The sequence below is a fragment of the Falco cherrug genome, chromosome 19 (assembly GCF_023634085.1).
Source record: "Falco cherrug isolate bFalChe1 chromosome 19, bFalChe1.pri, whole genome shotgun sequence".
Lineage (NCBI taxonomy): Eukaryota > Metazoa > Chordata > Aves > Falconiformes > Falconidae > Falco > Falco cherrug.
Window position 1 is genome coordinate 360,493 of NC_073715.1, and position 19,818 is coordinate 380,310.

The window sequence follows — 19,818 nt, forward strand, 5'->3', positions numbered from 1 at the left end:
GCAGCTAATTAAGTCATTTTAGGGGTAAAATACTATTTTTTTTTTTGTAAGCAAAAATAACATGATGCTTTGTTAGAATTAGGTAGATGAACATTCCTTGGAAGAAATGAGACATTCCAGTCCCTTGACTCTAAAATCTGCCCTGAATATATGTCATGGATGGCTCTGCCCTGCCTGGGGACATCAAACTCCCATCACACCTAAAAGCTTTTTGGGTCTTGTGATGCTAGCAGCTTGCGTAGATTGCTAATACCAGTTTTCTGTGAAGACTAAAGAAAGAGGGACTGGTTTTGCCTTCTGGATGCTTCAGGTCATTGTTCTATAGACTCTGGAGCAGAGATTTCTTAGAAACACCATCTTGCGGATGAAATTTGGTTGTCTGTGTGTAATACCTGTGTGCATGGAAGATGGCATGTATTGATGGCTAACAGTGGGAGCGCACCTAACCTGCTTTCTAGCAGACTGTTTCTAAAGGTGTGTTGTCATAATCTCTGCTAGTTTGGATCACCCCACGATGCATCTGTTTTACAGGCTGAGGAAGATTAGGGTCAGAGCGTCCTCCCTGCTTAAGCATGTGCCTGAGAAGTGTGTTATTGATGTTGCCACTAATATAATCATATTAAGTTTTGGAAAGTCCTTGTAGGTTAATGAGGTGGAGGATTTTATTCTTGGGTTTTTTGTGGTAGATGTTTCCAGGCCTGGGGTCTGGAAGGTCCCATCTCCTCTGTTTGGGGGGCTGTGGTACCACCAATTGCACGGTTGGGAGGAAAGATGTTGTTGTTGTCCCATGTGTTGATTGCACGGCTGGGAGGAAAGATGTTGTTGTTGTCCCATGTGTCGTCCGTCCGTCCCTGTCCCTGTGCCCGTCCCCCCCCCCCCCCCCCAAGTTTCTGACTTGATCTCCATGTGTTGGATTGACCTTGGCTGGACACCAGGTACCCACCAAGCCACTCTTTCACTCCCCTTAGTAGGACAAGGGAGAAGAAAAGATGTAAAAAACCTTGTCATTCAAGATAAAGGCAGTTTAATAAAGCAATAGCAAATGTGTGCATGGAAGCAAAGGGAAACAACAGGTGTCATTCTCTACTTCCCATCAGCAGGCAATATTCGGTCACTTCCCGGGAAGCAGGACTTCAGTATGCACAGCAGCTGCTCTGGAAGACAAACGTCATAAATACCAAATGCCCTCTCTTCCTTCTCCTTTGTCCCCTCCCAAGACCTTGCCCACCCCAGCCTACTGGTGAGGGGGTGGAATGTTGGAGACAGCCTTGATGCTGTGTGAGGACTGTTCAGCAGTAGCCAAAACACTGACGTGTTCTCACCACCTTTCTAGCTACCAATACAAAGCACAGCACTATGAGGGCTGCTGTGGGGCTCAGGCAGAGCCAATACACTGCATCTGCTGATGTGAGGTAGCATCTCCAATGGCTGTTGAGCTCCGCACCAGCTGTTTGCTGCTTTGCATGTGGCTTCGCTCCTGAGTACAGTGTTGGCTTTGTTCCTAGTGCCCAAGTGAGAGCCAAAATGAGGTGTTCCACAGTTAGACCAAGCCATTAGGGATAGGGTACCAGTCAGATCTCATTGCCATTAGTTGTCCCTGAAGAGCTGGTGGTGTGGATGGCCAAAGGGACTTATGCATGGTCTCTGGCCCCTGCTAAGATGGCAGCAAAGATGACCTTGGCCACCCCAGGTGCTGCTAGGCTGGAGCTCAGCCCTTCTGGGTGTGCCAGATAGAACATAGTGTTTCCTCTGCAGTGCCCTGAGCTGGGAGCATGGTCTATGTTGCCCACCTGGCTTGGAGTGTCCCTCCCTCCTGCAGCCATTTTGAGGATCCCAGCTGAGGACACATTCTCAACCTCTTGGGTAAATCCACCCTTGCTGGACATCCGTGTTGTTCCAGGTATTCCCTAGCTACTTGCTTCTGACTGCTTGCTCAAGATCCCCATCAGGGATATGCAGCTGTGGGTGGTGACATGACAAGGGAGACCCAGGTAATATTCCTAACTTCCAGCATCTGGTCTTGGCCAGCTTGCTGTGCTCCATCCAAAAAACAGGCCAGAGGGGAACACTGTGGTCAATGACTTCTAAATCAAGTGCTCTGTAGGCAAAAGGTGTTAGATTTGGGGTTTCTACTAGGGCCTTCCTTTTCTATCATTGCCTTGGCATCTTTTAGTCTGTGTTTATGCTCAACTTTGTCTGTGTGGCATCAGTCTCTCAGTCCTGCAGTGATTTTCACAACACCAATTACAAGTATGGGCCATAAGGTATCTTTGCTTGGGCCCTCATATGGGCTGGTGTCAGTTTTAGTTTTCCACTTTGTAGATGGGATCCAACCTGCTCCTCAGAAGTGTCAGCTCCTCACTCTCCTTTTTGTACCCTGGTGATTATTACTTCAGCCCCCTGACAGGAGCTAGTCATGCCCTCGTGCTTCACCTATTTTATCTGGGATGCAAAAATAACTCTGGTGGGGACTAACTCCCAGCAAAATATAAATCAACCAGTTGTATATATCTTAGTCAGATACTAAGATGACAGTTGAGCTGCTTTTTGAAAGAGCATCCCCTGTAATTCAACTGTAAGCTTGCAGAAAATCAGCCACTTGCTGAGTTGTGCCGTTGCCCAGCAAGCTTAAGCACAGCCACCAATGCCAGCCCATGGCACCGAAGGCAAAAGCTTCCAAAACTGACTCTGTATCTCATGATGACAAGTGCATTTTGCTCCCCCTGATAATGAGTCACTGATGAACATCTTTAGATGAGCCCAGTCACAGTCCTGCAGACAAAGTGAGGCTCACAAAGGCACTGGAGGGTTTGAAGACACGTGTGATGTGATGGTCAAATCAAGGGCAAAGGTACCTGCCTGTGATCTGGTGCTTCTGATGTGGCTGGCAAAAAAAGAAAAGAGCAATAAAGAAGGCTCTATACGTTTAGGAAAAAGACAAGAATGCATCTTGCAAATTGTAAGGATTTGGAGAAAACCCTTCCCCATTATGAACACCCAGGTTAAGGGGCTTCATGGCCTGCAAGCACGCAGCTTCTAAAGCTTTATCCTTTGCTTGGTGCGACGGGCTCTCTGGTAACTCTGGCCGGAGGTTTTATTAGGTAATAGGGTAGATGTATCTACTATAAAACCTTTAGCCATGGATACCACAAAACAGACCCAGCTCTGATATGGATTTTCTGCTGCTGTTTACATAGGTGTACAAAGAGATTTTTGAATCTCTTAGCACTGACGATACTGCCCTAGAGCAACTTACTGTGAGGTTTTATCTTACTGCTCAAGTTAATTAACACGTGCTTCATCAGCCATCTTACTGCTTAAGTCTTTGTCTTGCAAAATGCCTTTCCCAGCTGTTTATAAGGTAGTACATTATCTTGATTCACCCTGGTCGACTGCATCCTTGCTCACGGTTCATGTCCAGCAGCAAATTATTTGATGCTGGAAGGTGATCAGGGATGAGCTGGGGGCCAATTTGAACCTTGTTTGGACCCCCTGCAATTTTTTCATTCCCATCACACTTCTATGTGCTGGAGATACTCACATTATAAATGCCGCCCTCACTGTATCTAAAGAGGGATATTGCTTTTGTCTCACAACATGCTGCCCAGCTTACTGAATTTCTTTGTCATCTCTTCCCACAGAAATGTGTGTATTGGCATCCCCCAGCACCCAAAATAACCTACCTGCGTCTATGCGGTTCACTCCAGTCTCTGCTTTCCAAGTATGTCATGTATGGGGATAACGGAGAGACAGTCAGTTCCTTGGGGAAGACTGGCCAAATTATTAAACATACAAAGGCTTCTGGCAGGTGGCCTGAGGACTTGAAAGTTGCACATTGCTTTCTAGCATTCACTGGGGAGCATTTGGTACTGTGTGGCCCGTGGCCATGTCCTTGTGCCAGCACAGGCAAGTGCTGGGATGAGGACAGGGAGAAGGCAAGAGGGCTCTGGTGGCACTACTAGCAGTGCTGCTGATCAGGGCATGCTCTTTGGGGGTGCAGCCTGTGGCACATCCATTTCCCTGCAGTGAGTGGTTTTCCCCATACCTTCGTGGCTGGAAATGTGTCATGTTCACCAGGACCCGCTCAAACTCCTGGACCTTTTCTGTTTCTGGTGTAATTAGGGCTGATTGGAGCAGGCTGTCCTCCAAATGTTGAATGCTGGTTGGCTGGTAAATATTTGGGCATGTGTGCTGCTGGGCTACGTGTTACCCAAAGACATACGAGAGCACAGGGAAAGGCAGGTTGCAGAGCTGCAACAAGGCCGCAGTCCAGCTCCAGTCAGGGGGAATGGGGGTTCTTTTGAAACTCATCTGCCCTCCGACTCCCATAATGCAGGTGCCCATAAAGCCACAGTCATTCTTCTGAGGTTTGCGCAATTTAATACTTCATCTCCAGAGTTTCTACTTGCTGGCAAAACTATTAGTGACTTCAAAATAGGCACTGCTTTTGAGGTGCAGCTTCCCAAAATTATGTTAAAAGGAGCTGGTGTGACGACACCACCTTCTTTCCATGAGGAATGCACATAGTGCAGCTACAGGCTGTGTGAGATTTTTTTCTTTCTTTCTGTTCTATATTGGTGCTTTATAACTTTGTCTAAGATTTATTACATGTAATTTTTTTAAGCACAACCTTTGTTCACCCTCTAGATAGGTGTTTTCTAGGCTTTGAGTTTTTTCAATGTACTGGTGGGATTACAGCGCTTACACTGGCACTATAGTTGGTTCACAAAGTAATTTATTTCAAGAGTTACTGATTTACTGGGTATCTATTACAGCAGGAGGGGTTTTGTCTGATAGAAGTTAAATGCCTTCTTTCTTTCCCACCACTTCTAGCTGGATTTTACTTGTCAAGACAACTGTAAACCTTACCAAGGCCCCAGAGCATCAGTAAAAGGAAAACCGATTTCTTTGGGTTTGCTTTAGATGTGCTGAGGTTGTAAGTGCTGTGTCTCTTCTCAATAGCGCCATGTGACTTCACAACCCGATTTGTGTAAAAGTTCTTCGCTAGCCAAGGAGGGAGACAAAGATGCTTATCATAGAATTCCCAAGGGAATTTGTTCCTTTATATTTTACCTATGTGCATAGTGGTGCCCCAGGCTAATGCATGGAGGACACAGATACAGCAGAAAGCAGGGATTATATATGTGACAGTACACTTCTATAGAGCAATCACATTTTTTCATGTTAAGGGGTGGGCTAATCGGTTACTGTTGCTTGTATAAGCAGTATGTACTTGTCCCTTGGAGGGTCAGTATGTGCTTGTCCTGTGTAGGTGCTACACACATATGGTCAGTGGCATGATGATCTTCATTGGCCTCAATGGCTGTCCCGCACAGGTAGTTAGTGGCAGGGTTTATTCTGGACTCTGGTCCATTGCAGTTCTGGCCGTGGTTATATGCCTGGTTCCTTTGAAAGGTGAATTATCTATTGTTTTATTTTTGGTATGGAGTGTTCTCAGCTGTAAGAGCTGGCTTAGGTTGGGTCTTCAGGTCACACTGACCCCGAGGTACAAGCTTGTAGTTTCAGGGAGTGTTCATTCTTCTGAGCAAGTTGTATTGCAGTTAGCATGTCTCCTTTCATGTTTGTACCTAATTAAGAGCATGTCTGGGAGTAAAAAATACTCTTAAAATTCCTGCAGTTTAGAAATGCAAAATGTGTTTGTTCACAGCAAGGAATTGTGTCACTGGGTTCATAGCCACTGAGCTATTGGATGTAAAAGGATATTTCCTGTTGGTTTGATTTCATTTTATTTTTTTTCCAATGGAAGATGCACATAGAGAAACATAAACCCCATGATTGACAGCTTGCTTAAAATAAACCCACGATAGCTGCTTTTTCTTTTATTCCTCTGCTCAAACCACAGGTTTCTGCATTTTTTGTCATGACAGAGCTTTCTTCCTTATTGTCAGCGTTCAGTGTTGTAAGCTAAATCTTCTTTTATCTTTATCTCTCTTGGCTTCTGCAGTGAGGATGCTGTGATGGTGCTAAGGGAGTTGCAGCAATTGACTCTACTCCAGGATTTAGCTCTGCCCTCAGTCGAGCTAGAGATGCTGCAGAGAGGTTGCCAGAGATGCAGATACAAGCCTGCATCCAGGTTTTTGCTGCATCCCTGCTGCTGAGAGAGATACAGATCATACCCAGAATTATTGCCAATCACTGTGGAAGAAGGGGATGCCTAGAGATGGTGATTTGTAAGGGAGTTTGAGCTGGGCAGCAGATTTTCATGCTGCCTCAGCACCATGCCATGAAAATAAGGTGTTGAGACCCCTCCAGTGATGCAGGAGGTGGGGGATTTTTCAGTTCTGGTGCCGATGTTGTGCTTATGGTGAGGTCTCTGTGGCGCAATGGACGAGCGCGCTGGACTTCTAATCCAGAGGTTCCGGGTTCGAGTCCCGGCAGAGATGATCTCCAGCCAGTTGTCTCTTTTCTTTTAATGCATATTCCTTTATAGGTCCCAGTCTGTTCACCCCTGAGGGCTTCAAATGGGATGATAATGACTTTTCACGACACCCTCTCTACAGCTGATGCATGTAACAGTTGTGTGTTCCCCTTCTATGGCATTTCTCTTTCATCTTATTCCCCTTTCCTCGTATCTTTTGGTATCTCCTGAATATCTAGGTGTTTTAACCCCACTTGTTCCCCCAATACTGCTCATGGGTCCCATCTTTGACACCTTCTTAAAAGAAATACTGTGCTTTTCAGTAGAAATCAGGTGGTTAGGCAGTAGTTTAGAGCCTTCTGTTGATATTTCCTGTGATAAATGTGGTCATCGTTTTTCAAATGTGTGCCAAAAAAATGTTGGTCTACATTCTGAACTTCTACCTTACAGAAATTCTTTGAAAATGCTCTTATTTTTCATGTTTTTACTTAGAAGGTTCATGCTTGGTGGTAACCACCTCCACATTGCCATGGGGTTTTATCTTCCTAAGTAGCAAACTGACTCTTCTTTTTCTTTCACAGATGTTCTAAGTTATTAGTATGTAACGTCCTGTGATGTCATTGTTATCGGGAGTGAGGAAGAGAAGAAGGTTGCTACAGGTGAGTGCAGCAGTGCTTGGTAGGTGAATGGGTTTCAGTGGGGGCTACTGGAGGGCTTTTCCAGGCTGCTGCGGCTGCTAGTCATGGTGGAGAAGTGCTGAAAGCTGGAGGAAGGGTGCTCGACCTGGATGTATCATATACTCTTCAGAGAGAAATTTCTGTGTGGCGTGTTGGAGATATTTGATGTACACTCAGCTCTGGAGAGCCAGGCATGCTGCTTGGACTAGTGAAGCTTATGAATAAACATAGAAGATGTCCTTGGATCTGCCAGGTCCAACTCACATCTGGGTCATTGTAGGAACTGCTGATTTGTCTCCTCGGAGCTTCCGGTGTTGCTCTGCTTTAGAGAAGTGGAGAACACTAGAGAGCTCACCAGAAGGGGACTTCTCCTTTCCTCAGCTGATACCTCAGTAACCTGGGTACCATTTGCCATTGGTAGTGGTGGTGGGGAAAGGTCCTTCTGAAGACGTGTTCATAGAATGCCTTTGAGACATCTGCATTAGGATGAGAAAAAATAATGTACTAGGAACGCTTTCTTCCCTTCCTGGTCTATGGTTAGGTAACTCTCTCCCACATATAGGGTATGTCAAGGGTGGCAACCTAAAACAGGGCTGACCTAGGTAGCAGCATCTGCCTGGTTGCCTCTTTCAGATCCAAGATAAAGGGAAGCTTGGCTCTATTACTGGGCCACTTCTTCGCAGCTGCATGACCTTCATTGGCCATTGGCTGTTCTCCTGGCCCTTGTCTATTGAGAAGCAGCTTTCTTTGGGTTTTGAGGTGCAGTGCAAAATATAAGTTGACCAAGTTAATGCACCTTTCTTCCTTGGTGTCTCCTCATTAGATTCTGCCCTCAGGTGTCATGTTTGTCAGTGACTGCCTGTGCTCACACATATCTCCACAGGGACCCAGATCTCCATCCCTTTGTCTGTGCTTCCAGCCGCTTGTATACCTCCCTGGAGAGGTTACCTTCAGTGCTCAAGCCTTATTCCACAATTAGGGCATGTCATGATTTCAATTCGGCAGAAAAATGTTCTCATTTGGGTAACCCAACGCTCTCCTCCTGAACCTTTCAGGCTATGAGCATGCTGCATTATATCATTGCATGCTTGCCAGCACCACATACACTCCCATTGACCGGACTTCTCTGGTGGAAAAACAGTCCATCTCTATCACAGTAGCTGGCAAGCTTGGCTTGTTTCTTTTTCTTCTTTTTGTGTCTGTGCAAATGCTAGAGCTCAGCCTGTTTGGAAGACTAGACACTGGTGGTGTTTGAAGTTCTGCAGCCTAGTTCCATCAGTTCATCGTGACATGGTGTCATGCCCATGACATCCGGGGAGTGTCCTGAAAGGGCAGGAGGAGGTTGTTCTGAGAAAGAGAAAATATGTGGACAGTGAGCATGGGTGTCACACACACAAAGTAAAACTTGGTAGGAATAAGGGGAGAAAGGATAGGTTCTGCAGAGATCTCTTGTAGCCTTCAACAAATGGAGAATGAAATAATGTGCATTTTCTTTTTAGGACAGAGGCAGCTACATGACTGTGATCCTGGTCTAGCTGCTGTAACACCACAAAGGGTCGGGATTCGTCTTCCACCATATGAGTATATCTGGAAGGTGCCAGGGCCTCCATCAGGCTTCGTGAAAGCCTGGCCAAGTCCCCAGGGTTATGTGGACAGCGCCAGGGTGCCTGGCGGGGTTCAGGAGAGCCCAGCTAAAGCCCCAGGGTTTCTGGAGGGTGCCACGAAAGAAAAAAATCTCTCATTTTTATATATATTGAAAATTAAAATTAATTTATATAAAGAAAAGGATTTTGAAATAAGACTGTTTATCTACTATATTATCTAAAGCACTTATGAGTCTTTTATGAGGGAATTAAAAATAGAAGAAAGTCTGAATAGAGCTATCTACACTTACTATGTGTTACACAGGTAAGTCTAAGTAGATATTATATATAAACGTAAATAGATACCCAAGTCTAAGCAGGTATTTACACTTGTAACTACACATAGAGCTAGGCCTAAACATATCTAGTCTGAATAACTATTCTACACAATATGTGTTAATCTATAATTGCAAGTGTAAACAGAGGTAAGTCTAAATAGATACATGGGAGACCATGTGGGATCAGAACGGCCCTGCCCCTAGTGACAAGCCCAACCTCTAGAGACCTGGGATGTAGCAGGGTGTTATGGGGCATTAAGGGATATAGGGGGGTGGTTACAGGGGATTATGGGATCTAGGGGGTTGTTATGGGGCATTACAGAATATAGGAGGATATTACAGGGCATTCTGGGATATAGGGGGATGTTAGTGGAAATGATGTCATATAGGAGGTTATTATGGCCCCCTATATCCCAGAATGCCCTGTAACACCCCTCTATGTCCCAACATCCCCCCTAACACCCCCCCTTAAATCCCATAATCCCCTATAACAGCCCCCCTATATCCCTTAATGCCCCATAACACCCCCCCTCTATCTTGTAGTGCCCTGTAACACCCCTGGTTATCCCATAATCCCCTATAATGGCCTCCTATACCCCATAATCCATGACCGATAACACACTTTGTCAGAATTCTGCATTTTTCTGAAATGTCCACAGGTGCAAGAATTACAAAGAATTAGAACATTGGGATTCAGAGGCAGACAAAGAGGTGGAAAAAGTAAAAGTTTAAAACTAGGGAGCAGAAGCCAGCCAGTGATGGACAAAGGCAAATCTGCAATGTGCTCGAGGACAGAAAGGGAGGAATTTCAAAAAGAGAGGGACCAGGGGCTGTACAGAAAGAGGCAAAGAAGGGGGTGATAGCAATGGGCCACAGGGCAGTGAGGAAAGAATGAAAAAGTAGGGGCAGGAAGCCAGACAGTGATGGAGAAAGGGTGGGAAAAAGACCCTGCTCCCTTGCCCCACCTTCCATCCCTGCCACGTACTCTGTATCGCTTCATTCTGCTAACATCTCACTTTCCTGTCACAGGGAATGGCTGTGAACTCAAGGGGTTAAATTGTGCAACAGCTCATAATGGCTTACTTGTACAAGGAAAAACCTCGTATGAGCTTTCCCTAAGCCACATATTGACACCACTTGCTTTTTCCTACTCGAAAAGTACAGTCCTGCAAGGTCTCTTCTATTTAAAAAAAAAAAAAATTAATGTTTCCAAATGCAAACAGAGCAAATGCACCCCTATTTCCCACAGCAAAACAGGATGCATCTCTGGGGAGGGCACAAGACTGGAATCCTGTGATGCTGCAGCTGTTCCGCTGCAGAAAAAGAAGGTTCAGAGGCTGCTCCAGCTTCTGAGCTTCCACAACAGCAGCTTTGGGCTCCCTGACCACAGCTGCCAAGGAGTAAGAGAGCTCTCAGAGAAGGTCTGGCAGCTCCTGGCTGGTGTTTGCACAGCACACAATACAGTCCCGCCTGCATTTCCGTCCTTGTGCCAGCTGGGTCTGCAGAAGGGACACCTGAAAGAGGAAAGACCAAGCTCAGACAAGCCAATGCTGTTGGAACTGTCTGCAGCTCCACAGTACTGGCTAATACAACAGCCCAACATTCTTGTGGAAGCTGAGTAAGCTCGGTTTTGCTTAACTAACAACTACAAAGTCATTCTCCTGAAAGCAAGCGGTGGAGTCATAGTGTACTACATAGTGTGTGGGTTAGTGTCCCATAACCCAGGGGAAAAGCATGTCTGACATCCTGCTCTTGTGTCTGAGCCCCAGCAACTAGCAAACTAGTTGTCCAATATAAAAGCTGAAGGGCAAATCTCGCGTTTCCCCTGTTCCAGCCCTATAGTCCTGCTACTTCCTTTTCTATTTGGTGAGCACAAGGACCGTTGAGCTGACTGGACTGACCAAATAGTGAGTCTCCCCTTCAAAAAGACTGTTACTATAGTCATAGAGCAAACACCCTAAAAATCATTCTTCTTGTTCCCTTGTACGGGGAAACAGTTAAAGAGCCATATAGATCTGTGCTAGAAAACCTAGGACATCTACTTACAGGTAGTACAGTAAAACTCTTAGTGATTCAAAACCATCCTTCCAAAACACAAGCTGAGGAAAAACTTGTGCTGTTTTTGACTCTCTTACTGTACTTACGTACTTTCAGCAGCACGTTGCTGGAGATAGAATAGAAGAGTTAATGTCTTCTGGAAGAATACAGTGCCCAAAAGAGACACAAACCCAGCATCACTAAACTTGCACCCGAATCCAGAATGTCAACTGTGTCCTCAGCAGGGTCAAAACAGTTTTGCAAATGCATGAAATTTATAACTATTACATATATTGTTGTGATGACTTCATGAAAATAAAAGGCATACCCACTGACTAATGTTCACTCTGATTGAATACTTATTTCCATTGAATTTTAAACTCGTTGGGGGGAAAAACTTGGGAAAACAACTTTTTTCTTGAAAGCATCCCTTTAGCAAGCATTGTGACCGCTCCTTGAATGGTTTTCAGTTCATCACTTCCCCTAAAGAATTCCTCAGTTAAGCTCATTTTATTATGCATGTGTGAAATAATTTTTTTTCTAGCCTGAAGTTTTCTTTTAACTTAAACGTAGATAGCTTAAATTGATATCACCTAGGCTCTCTTATCTTTATGCTACTCTTTTCCAATAGCCATGATGTTTTGTTCACCTCTCAGATGGGCGAAGTGTGTGGTTGTAGAATGGCAGTGCTTTTTTGTCTGTGGGGCACAAAAAAAAGGGTGTACTAGAACCCCACTGTTACAGATCTGAATGTTAAAGCTTGATCTGTTCAGGCATTCCTGCTTGGCTGCAATTAATCCTGGCCACAGAAAGGAAATTCTGAAGTCCATGCGTAGGTGATATTCAGGTCAGTTGAGTAGCTTAGTAGCAGGCTACTTCTAGATCTAACAAGAAAAAAAGTTAACAGAATAGTGATTTGAAAAAAAAAAAAAAAAAAAAGTGTGTGTGTGTGAAACACCAGAATACAGTAATATTATCCAGAAATCCTGTTTCCTGTTTTTTTTGCATCTCACCTACATTCTCATTGTTTCTTCACTCCTTTCCTGTTTGCATAGGTGAAATGGATCAGCACTTCATCTGATAAGTTGTTTCTCTTCCCTTCCTCCTGAAGGGGAGGCAACTCCCTGAAACTCTTGGACTTTTTCATTTTGGCGATACCTTGATGGAGCAGATAAGAGATAAGGAGCATTAGATGTGGGAGCTGGAGCAGTATCAGAAGACCGAAGCCTATTAAGTCTTTAGCAGGAGAGCACAGGACAGACAAAAAGGCAAATGACACAGACAAGGTATTGAATGGGACAAATATATGGGCCTAGAACAACAGAGGATTCCCAGCTGGTTGTGCAGACTGACACTCGTTTACAGCCTTTGATTTAAAGGCTTGTTAAAACGTGAATGCTCATCTTGGGGAGCTCATCTTTGGGCATGAAACAGAACATTTTGCTTCCTGCAGATCCAGGTTTCAAAAATGTTACATATAGCAATATACACTAGAAACCATAATTTTCATCAGCAGTGACCAAACCATTGTTAATTTTTCTCCATTGTTCTGTTATTGGTTGTTAAAGAAAATGTGTTTTGAATTAAGAAATGCGAAGTGCTGAAGCAGCTAAGTGGCAGAACCAGGCCTCGTCCCTAGCGTAGCTCTAATCCAAGCCTGGTTTAAAACCAAGTCCAGTTAATCGGTGGGAGAACAGAGAAGCAACAGATGATCAATTTGTGCACACAGGTGCTCTCAGAAGCACAGGTGTTTCTAGAAAAATTGGTATACGTGAATAGGAATTGCTTGTTCAAAGACTAAGTGTGCTTGAAGGAGTGTGTGAGTTAAAGCAGGCAGAAAGAAGATCAAGATCTGAAGCAGAGCCTGGAACCGAACAGATCAATCACCTAGGACAGAGTCATGCAATGGATTTGCAGAACTGACAGGACCAAGGAAACTCCTAAAACCTTCAGACATTGACTATGATCTACTAAGCATATATAAGCTGTGCTGCATCCCTTGGTTCTCTGCCAGTCACTGGGATGGTGGCCCAGCTCTGAGTTGTGACTCAGACAAGCCCAGTGGTACCCACGTCTATGTGAATTTCTCCTTTAACACCACCAGTCACTGGGGCTTATCTGCAAGACCCCACCATACACCCCCCGCCCCTGCACCTTGTGCCATGGGTTCCCCGTGCTGCTGTCTCTCCCTAGGTAATGGGGTGGGGGCATGGACAGAAAGAACCACCCGACTGTTAAAGCTGTCAGACGCAAAGGATTTAACCGTTCGAGCCACGTGGGTGCTTTTTGGTACGGAGGTAGCGGGTAATAGTGGCTGGGCTGCGAGCGGGCCAAGGGCAGAGCGAAGGGAACCCTGCAGCCGCAGCGAGCAGCTCGCGTGGTCGGGCGGCGAGAACTGGGCCGAGATCCCGGCCCGCGCTCAGCACAGGGTCGGCGGAGCGCTGCTGCCACCTGGCGACCAAAAGCGGACACTGCAGCCCCGGTGCCGCGCATGCGCGGTGGCGCCTCCCCCTCGCTGCTGCCGGCCGTTGGCCGCTGCCGTCCCCCGAGCACGTTGCCAGCGCGCGCTCGGCACGGGAGTATGGAGCTGCAGCGCCGCCGCAGCCCCGGGACAAACGCGGCCTGCGCCTCTCCACAGTTTCAATTCCCCCTCGCTCGGCAACGCCACGGTTCTGCCTTTGCGCGGCTCGAACCTGCGCACCCCGGCGCCGGGCCGCTTCTGCGCATGCGCGGGTCCAGCCCCCTACGCACCGGCGTCAGGCCGGCTCTGCGCGCGCGCTGCCCTAGGGTTGCCAGTCACGCCACTCCGCATGCGCCATGAACGGCCTCACAGCGTGCCGGCCGAGCGGCACTTGGGGGTACCGGCGGGTGAAAATATGGACAGAAGCCAGCAACCTGTGCTCGCAGGGTTGAAAGCTGACCATATCCTGGGCTGCATCCAACGAAGCCTGACCAGCAGGTCGAGGGAAGCGATTCTGCCCCTCTGCTCTCGTGAGACCAGCTTGGAGCGCTGCATCCGGCTCCAGAGTCCTTGGCAGAGCAGGTCCAGAGGAGAGCCACAAAAGTGATCAGACGGCTGGAGCACCTCTCCTAAGAGAGGCTGAGAGAATTGGGGTTGTTCAGCCTGGAGAAGAGACACTGGGGAGACCTTATTGTGGCCTTTCAGTACTTAAAGGGGGCTTATAAGAAAGATGGGGACAAACATTTTAGTGGGGCCTGTAGCAATAGGACAAGGCTTAGTGGTTTTAAACTGAAAGAGGGTAGATTCAGACTAGATAGTGAGAAGAAATTTTTTATGATGAGGGTGGTGAAACACCAAGAGAGGTTGCCCAGAGAGGTGGCAGATGCCCCGTGCCTGGGAACATTCAAGGTCAGGTTGGACAGGGCTGTAAGCAACCTGATCTAGTTGAAGATGTCCCTGCTTCCTGCAGGGGGGCTGGACTAGGGCACCTTTAAAGGTCCCTTCCAACACAAACCATTCTACGATTCTGTAAACTACCACTGTCATTCCAGCCACTGTGTATTTATATATACTTGAGGAAGTCGAAGTCCTTCACAACTGAAATTTTACTGTGAAAGTTCTGAATTGCCTTGAAATTCTCAAGAGCTTTTCTCCAAAATATCCCTTCCAGAGATACTGATATTCAGGTCCTGGACTGAACACCATACCTGAGGTTGTTTTACAGCAGGGCAGCAAGGTTTTGTAGAACAAGTGAGGCTGAGAGACTGCCCAGACACATTCTCCTCCATGTTCTCCCACATGCATGTGGCAGCACCTTCAGAAAACTCTTCTATTTGTTCCTGATAGTTCTAAACATCTCTAATAAAATTTCACCAATGTTCTCCCTCCTGAAGCACTGCTGCTGTTACCACAGATAGCAATGCAAAGATGTTCAAAGGAAATGGTCTGAAACACTTGGAAGCTAAAGGTCACAATAAGCAGGAAAAGAAAATACTTTACCATGTACATGGGACTGTTGGAAACTTTTTGCCAGTGCAAAGTGGGAATTTCCAGCTACCTGCAGGAGACAGTAATCTTTCATTAAAAGGCTTGAATCTACATAAATAAAGCAGTCATACCAGCAGTTGGATTTTCAAATCTTTGTTTGAATAAGATAGACAATAAGCAGCTCATTGTCATGGGTGATAATACCAGCAAATACTGTCCTAAGAGAGATATGAATTTCCCCTCTTCCTCACAGGCAGTCACGTGGAAAGCCATCATCACATACCGATGCTGACAATAACTGTTCTATGCAGAGTATTTCAGTGGACATAAAAATGGGAAGAAGGTGGAATTAAGACTACTGGGAAGGAACTAACTGCTGCTGTAGGAAGTACAAAAAGGTATGACAGAAACGGAGTGGAGACAGTAACTGAGAGGGTCAGCCGGCAGGGTAAAAAAACACTTAATGCAATAAACAATAGTGGTCCTATGTATGAAAACAAGCTGTGTTCAAAAATAAAGCACTAAACTTACCACAAACACACACACCCCCAAAAAACCCCCACCAAAACCTCCAAAATCCCCCAAAAGACAAAGGTAATTAGTATTTTAACCTTGAATATGAAAAGGATATAGATATTAGATGTCAGTCCTCCCTGACACTTGCTAGCAATCATACACACCCTCCCCTGGAAGATTTCAATGCATCAAGTTCACACGCTACATTACACCTTTGAATGTCCGTGCAAACCTATTGCATATGTTAACTGCGGACCTGATGAGAATGGAGATGCGCAAAAGTCCAAGTGCCTAACAATGGCCCCCAGAAATTTCCTAGTGACACCCACCCTTGGACCCTTGCTACCCACAGCACTCCCCTTTGAATCTTTCACTGGGGTGGTGGCCCAGCTCCGAGTCGTGGCTAAAGCAAGCCCAGTGGTAACCATGTCTGCGTGCATTTTTCCTTTACCAGTCAATATTGCTATAGTTGCCATTTAAATAACCGACTGAACATCAATTGTTACTAACTGATAATCATAGAGTTTCATGAAGATGGGTGTATACTTCCAATCTAACTTGCCACATGTGTGGTGGAAATCAAACTAGCCATATACTTTTTCCAGACAGCAGAAGAAATTGCTTGCTGCATGCAATACAATTTGATTGCTTTCAAAATGCCTCTCCTGGATGAGACTGTTTTCTCCCTGCAAGTTTCTCTTCCTCTCCCTTGATAATATAAGGAGCGAGAGCAACCGGTTCAGACCGAGTAATCCCAGTGGAGGCTGTCAACACAAGTAAGGCAGGAGGCCTACATGTGGTAACAGAGAATTGGGTACAGAAAAGCGGGGTTTGACCCCATACATTACATTCATCATGCCACAGCCTCTGAATACAGAAAGGCTGCTAAGTGACACCAACAGTAAGAACACTATCACCACACTTCTGTAACAACAGGAGAAGCTCTTGTACCTGCCCACTGTTCAGCTCTTGGCTTAGTTTAACCTTTCAGCTTTTAAGAACAGAAAAGTTAAATCTGAGTTACAACAAATCAGCAAATTTAGTTCATGCCAATACACAGAACTACACTATCTCCCAGAACAGATAATAAGGACCTCACGTTTTAGAAACTCAAAGTCGGGACAGTATTACCGTTACATTGCAACACTACCAGAATCGTTCCTGGTTTGTATTGAAGTACAACAGTAAGTCATAACATGTAAAAAGATGCAGAGGAGAGGTTTATGTAGCCAAGGACCACTTAACTCCAACTTGTAATTGATAAATCAACTGAAATCTATTAAACGGTTATGCATCAACACACACAAAGCAAACTTAGCAAGACACAAGTTTAGGCTTAAGGGTCAAGTCAGCGGAGCCTTCCCTGGAGCGAGGCTCCTTCCTCTAACCAGCTCAACCCATTGTCAGCCTCCTAGGATTTAAAGATGCAACCAAAGTCAAGTTTTGCCAGAGCAGCTGCTTGATTTCTAGTAGGAAAAGCCTGTTCACTCAGCAGCTTTGCTCCTGAAATGCATCAATTGAGTCCTTGTCCCAATTTCAGAGGGACTAGGCAAAGACTTGCCTCACAAAAGTACAGAGTATAATATATATATACACACACACAGGAGCTTGTCTGATCTGCCAGTGTAGTAGATTTGTGTCCTATAAACTCTTCAAGAGTTTGTGGTGTTTAAAACACTGTGAATCCAGCTGTCCCTTGCTCCCACAAATCTCATAGCAGGCATACGGTGATGGAAAGGCTATGAGAGCATCCATCCAAGAATGGCAGAATAGCATCTTACCATGTCTCTCAGCTTCTGAAGTCACACGATTGGCAGCTTTATCCAAGCATTGTTTAAACGGCTTGTGCTTTACGTCCTGCTGCTGCTCTCCTCTTACATCCATGGCACTGACGCTCAAATCTGAAAGCAGTGAGCAAGCAAAGCGGTTTATCAACACACATTTGTTATGGGCTGCAGCAAGCTGAGGAAGTGAAAAGACAAGAATCTTTCGGACAGCAGGGTGAGCACGTGCCAAACTGGGAGAGCGTGTACAGCTAGGGTCAAGTGACCGACAGAGAATAAAATGCACAGTGCAGCACGCTAAATGGCCCTCCCAGGTATGGGGTTTGGTTTGGTGTTCAAGAATGACCGTTTCCAACTTCCAAGAAAGCATTACCCTGAAAGGTAGACGCGCTTAAGGTAAAAAGCCGAAAGCAAACCCCTCAAAGCCCAGAACCATTTACAGGAACACAGGAGTTAAGCCTAAAATTGGTTGAAAGCTGCCTCCTACCTCTTCCCCCACCACCTTTCCCCCTTCAACATCAGCACATTTCCTTATGATCCCTTTTCACAAAAAGATGGAGGCCTGTGGTATCAGCTTGGTACCGAAGCACCACGATGCACTTGCTGGCTACGTGCTCTCTTAGAAGGCTGACAGCTTCTCCGCACACAACAGCTGAGGCTTCCAGTCTCTCTGGCCTTCCCACGCCCTGTGAAACATGAGGAAGGCAAAGACCGATAACATCTTGGGGGGGTCAGGAGGAAGTCAAGATGCACTACATTCAGAGCCCAACGCATTACCCAAAGGAATTACTACAACAGAACAAGAGGCAGGAATGATTGGTAGACAGGCAGATAACATGCATGGCAGCAATACCCAGTCAGACTTGCAGGACTTCCAGTCACTTCATCCCGCAACTTTGTTTTGAATTTAGTTAAAAGGTAATCAGATTCTTAATGCTCATTCTGCTTTTATAAATTCTGGAGAAAGGCTAACACGTGGCATTGGCATTACAGTCCAATTATTGCCCAAGCAGCAGCGCAGCACTCGGAAGCAGCAGGCACACGGAGCCTTGTGGGCCCTTGGCAAGTACTAAAAGTTATCCCTCCGTAGTCAGCAGTCCGACTTACAAGCACAAGGCACACGTGGAAAAGTAACATCTAGACTGACCTTCAGTTTAGACCCCTTGATTTGTCAACGTACATTGTCATTCTGGATGAACCTAGGTACAAAGAAAAAACAAGAGCCCCATTTCACTGGGAAGCAAATCCAAAGGCCTCTTCCCCTCGGCTGCTCCGGCCCAGGAGCTGACTGTCACGACACAGGATCAGCGAGACACCTGAGCTGCTGCCTCCCACCCCTCCCCAGTAGTTAAACGCTTGCCCTTTGCAATACTTTTTAGAGAAATCAGCAGTCAGGGGCGAGGGGTGGCGATTCCACCGCCGGCTTGCTTTTCCTTCCCTTGCCCGCTCGCAGGGGCTGAAGAGGCTCCTGAGCCGCCCCCCGCCACGGCGTTACCGCCGGCCCCAAGGCAGCCCCTGCGGCCCCAGCCCGCTGCCACGGCCCCGGCCAGCGGCTGGGGGAAAAACAAAGCCCCGCGCAGAGCTGCGGCGGCTGCCCGGGCAGCCCGGAGGCGGCGGGGGGGCGGCAGGGCGCCGCGGGCCGACCCCCCTCCCGGGCCCCGCCGCCGCTCCTCGCCTCCTCGCTGAGGTAGCGGCGCAGCTCCGAGAAAAAAAAAAGGCAGCCCCGTGAGGAGCCCGCTGACCACCGTCACTGCCGGGGAGACGAGAACCGGCGGCAGCCCCGCCGGTCCCGGGCCGGGCCGCCCGCCTCAGCCCGCCCGCCGCCGGCACCAGGCGCTCCCTGCCGCGGCCGAGCGCCCGCCAGCCACGTCCCCCCCGGCCGGCCGCTGCCCGACGGCCGCGCCCGGGCTCGCCCACCGGCCCCCGGCCGCCCGCAGCCCGCCCGCTCACCCAGCGCCGCCGCACGTCCCGGCCCGAACGGCTTCCGGGCTCCCGGCGCGCCGCGCGGGCCGGCGATGAACCCGCCTCCCGGGGCCGCGTGCGCAGCCGGAAACCCCGCCCCGAGGCGTCAAGCCGATCCTGCGAATTGGGATGGGGCGCTGGCCCTCCGTTTGGCTGGAGCGCTGCTGTCATCTAGCGAAAAAAAACCCGGGTACTGCAGCCAATCTAACAGACTGCACAGTTTATTATAGGAATGGCATAAAAAATAACAAATGCTGAGGAAGAAAAACAGCTGAGCAGATTTTTCTGAATTATGGTGACTGAATTGGATGAAAGGAGGAAGCAACAATGCCATTTAGCAGACCCTCGGTATCACCAAGTACTCTTACAGAATGAGGCCTTCCCACTTGGCTAGCACTAGCTAGGATAAATACTGGTAACAATTGGTTGCTGTTTCTGTCTCCTAAAGTCTGCTCTGAGGACTAAGCGATACATTCCTCCTCTGTGAATATCATTAACGGTATCTGGCTTCGCTTTCCTTTGGTTGTTCCTGTGTTTTTTTAAAAATTGTATTTGCGTATGTGAAGTGGGAAAGATATGATGCTTACTTTTTA

At 47.0% G+C, this 19,818-nt stretch overlaps 1 long non-coding RNA gene and 1 other non-coding gene across 10 annotated transcripts; one reads left to right on the forward strand and one right to left on the reverse strand.

Annotated features, from left to right (window-relative positions):
• Positions 1-1,007: 1,007 nt before the first annotated feature.
• Positions 1,008-19,304, reverse strand: LOC106631396 (uncharacterized). 9 transcript variants are annotated; one of them, XR_008729881.1, is made up of 9 exons: positions 19,214-19,304; positions 18,411-18,462; positions 17,751-17,949; positions 17,261-17,380; positions 14,976-15,033; positions 14,684-14,790; positions 12,028-12,172; positions 3,684-8,403; positions 1,008-2,884 (listed from the first exon to the last, which is right to left on the reverse strand). It is a non-coding gene; the product is annotated as an uncharacterized LOC106631396 (long non-coding RNA). The 9 variants fall into 9 exon arrangements; XR_008729876.1 differs by lacking the exon at positions 14,684-14,790 and having other exon boundaries at positions 3,684-8,379; positions 12,032-12,172; XR_008729874.1 differs by lacking the exon at positions 14,684-14,790 and having other exon boundaries at positions 12,032-12,172.
• TRNAR-UCU (transfer RNA arginine (anticodon UCU)) lies at positions 6,331-6,404 on the forward strand. Its single transcript has one exon. It is a non-coding gene; the product is annotated as a tRNA-Arg (tRNA).
• Positions 19,305-19,818: the final 514 nt, after the last annotated feature.